The sequence below is a fragment of the Bidens hawaiensis genome, unplaced genomic scaffold (assembly GCF_021521415.1).
Source record: "Bidens hawaiensis isolate Kalapana, Puna unplaced genomic scaffold, B.hawaiensis_p1.1 tig00031239_1, whole genome shotgun sequence".
NCBI lineage: Eukaryota > Viridiplantae > Streptophyta > Magnoliopsida > Asterales > Asteraceae > Bidens > Bidens hawaiensis.
In genome coordinates, this window is record NW_027495270.1 from 208,097 (window position 1) to 211,712 (window position 3,616).

Here is a 3,616-nt window from a genome sequence, read left to right on the forward strand (position 1 = left end):
TTGAAGAGCGATGTAGTGGATTATGTTGGTAAGTGCTTAACTTGCTTACAAGTCAAAGCCGAACACCAAAAGCCTTGTGGGAAGATGCAACCGCTAGAGATACCTGAGTGGAAATGGGAACACATCACCATGGATTTCATAACTAAGCTACCTCGTACAGCTAAGCAACATGATACCATCTGGGTGATTGTGGACCGTTTGACCAAGAGTGCTCACTTTCTGCCCATACGAGAGGCCATCTCGTCAGAAACGTTAGCAAGCTTGTTCATTAAAGAAATTGTAACCAAGCATGGAGTACCGTTATCGATCGTGTCTGATAGGGATACACGGTTTACTTCGAGGTTCTGGAAGAAATTTCATGAAGCTATGGGGACGAGGTTGAACATCAGTACGGCGTATCATCCTCAAACCGATGGACAGTCTGAAAGGACGATCCAAACCCTTGAGGATATGCTACGTGCTTGCGTTTTAGATTTTGGTGGAAGTTGGGATGATCATCTGCATCTGGCAGAGTTCTCCTATAACAACAGTTACCATTCGAGTATTGGTATGCCACCGTTTGAGATGCTGTACGGTAGACGATGTAGAACCCCGGTGTGTTGGGGTGAGATTGGTCAGAAGGAAATGGGAAGTATAGAAGTGGTTCAAGAAACGTCTTCAAAGTTCGATCAGATCAAAGCAAGAATGAAAGCCGCTCAAGACAGACAAAAGTCTTATGCGGATAAGCGGCGACGACCAATTGAGTTTAACGTCGGCGACTATGTGATGCTTAAGGTCTCGCCTTGGAAGGGGATTATCCGTTTTAGGAAAAGAGGAAAGTTGAGTCCGAGGTACATTGGACCGTTCAAGATTGTAAAACGTGTGGGTGAAGTAGCTTACAAACTGGATTTACCCGATGAGTTAGAAGGAATTCATTCAACCTTCCATGTTTCTCATCTGAGGAAGTGTCTAGCTGATGACACGTCTCACGTGCCCTTAATGGACATCGAGGTTGATGAACAATTGAACTACATCGAGCAACCGATAAAGATCGTTGATCGCAAGGAGAAGCAGCTTCGTCACAAGATTATACCCTTGGTCAAAGTGATATGGAAACACCGCAAGGGATCAGATGCTACTTGGGAAGTCGAGGATGAGATGCGCAAGTTTTACCCTAGTTTGTTTATGTAATAGTTAGGTTTCGGGGACGAAACCTCTTTAAGGGAGGAAGACTTGTAACATCCTAAAATTTTTATATGATAAATAAAAGAAAGTTATGTTTAGTAATTTCACGTTTAGTTATTTAATGTCGAGAAAGGAACGGGTCATGGGCTTAGATTGCGTAAGATGGGTTAAATGAGAATGGGCCTTGGGTCCGTGGGCTCGAGAGATATAAATACCCATCCCGAGCCCAAAATACCATTTCACTAACTCCCTTTCACTCCCGCACCCAAACACTCTCAATTCTAGAGAGAGAAGCTAGAGAGAGAAAGTTCTCAAATCACAAATCCGAGTCCACAATCTTGTTCCTAATCGTTTTTGGTAAGTCCCTCTCGAAAATCATCCGTTTTCATAACCATTTTCGGCCTCAAACCGAGCAAAAACTCCCATTTTCGTAACTTGAGTTTTCGGGTCAAAAACCGTCTTGTTTTGGTGTCAAAATGCAGGTCTTTGTGTTTAAAATCACTAGGAATTGATAGCCCTTTCAATCCCGAACATTTCCATGTCAAAAACTTCGATTTTGGGTCAAAAATCTGGAAAATCTGGAAAACCCGTAGGTTTCTCCGTCGCCCAGCTTGAAGGCGTCGAATCAGACTTATTCGATCGAATGAGTCAACCGAATCAGTCCATTCGATCGAATAGGGAAGCAACCGAACGGTCTCCATCTTATTCGACCGAATGAGCTTCATATCCGACCGAACGAGTTCCTATTCGATCGAACAAGTGCCATGTCCGACCGAACGAGTTTTCCCAACTGGTTCGATCGAGTGTGTGTCTAGTTCGATCGAGTGTGCCTCAGATTCGATCGAATATGTCCCTATTCGACCGAATCAAGCCAGAACCAAGCCGAACGAGTTTTCCCAACTGGTTCGATCGAGTGTGTGTCTAGTTCGATCGAGTGTGTCTCAGATTCGATCGAATATGTCCCTATTCGATCGAATCAAGCCAGAACCAAGTTGTTTCCAAGATTCGCCTGAAGTGAAGTTCGTTTATGAAATAAATTAAAAACCTAATGGAAAATGTGTTAAGGCGGTTATCGAAAATGAGTAGTGGTAATAGTAGTAGTAGTAATTGATATGTGTAAATATTATACAGTTAGCCGAGCCCAGTTAAAGAAAGGAATTACAATCAACGGCGAGCGTAACAGGATCCAGGTGAGTTCCTAGCCCCATTCCTTGTTATGTTTTCGGGGCTGTGTGCATACTTGATGTGTTGTTAATACATTTATCCAAAGTGATAAGTGTATGCCATAGGTGATATATGTGATATGTATGAATGATTGCTTGATGGTTCGTGAACGATCTTCGGATATTGCACGTACTGTCAGGTTGTAACGTTATAAATATGGCAAGTATGATATGTATGTTTATGTGTATGAACGTAAGAAAGTTAATAAAAGAAGGAAATGACGGTTGTATGGTTGTATGGTTACGAAAGGGGTACCGAGCCCTAATAATACTCGAGGTATGATGTATGGTTGTATGGTAACGAAGAGGGAATCGAACCCTACTAATATTCGAAAACATGGGACCAGACCCTAATAATATCTGTGATGTTAGGGACCAGACCCTAATAATATCTGTGATGTTAGGGACCAGACCCTCATAATATCTGTGATGATAGGGACCAGACCCTTATAATATCTGTGATGTTAGGGACCAGACCCTTATAATATCTGTGATGTTAGGGACCAGACCCTTATAATATCTGTGAGGTTATAGGGCGAAAGGCTCTTTAAAACGTATGATTATGAATGTAAAGAAAGTATGTAAGTAAGAAAGAAAGTATGTAAGTAAGAATGAAGGTATGAGTACTTATGTGTGTATGAAAGAAAGTTATGAGGTTAAGTACGTATGTATGTAATAAGGTATTGTATGGTATTGTATGATTAACTAGAACTCACTCAGCGTAGCTGACTTTTAGTATGCACGCAGGTGAGTAGGATGAGACAGCTGGCTTGAGTGGAGGACACATGGCAGAAGACTAAAGCCTGGCATCTGAAGATCTGATATGCTTTTATAAGTTATGTTTTGATTTTGAAAGACAAGAGGAATGTTTTAAGACATGATTATGAATTGATATGTAATGTTTTATGAAAGTTTTATATTCCGCGTAAAGTTTTTAATTAACTCTGATATTTAGAACTGTGTTTATGAGTAAATCCAACACGAAAGTAGGGTTACCGGTAACGGGGCCTTACAACCACCGGGGCGCGAGCGCAGAAATCCAGGCAGGCGTGAGGCTGGTCGCGGGAGAAGAGAGAGAAAATGGACGTTGGGAAGATAAAAAGAGCCGTTGGGAAGGGATTAAATTAAAAAAAAAATATTTTTTCCCTAAATAATACCTCATTTCATCTATAAAATACCTCATTTCACCCATATCAATCACCACAACTTCAAAATAAAACCCAAAATCA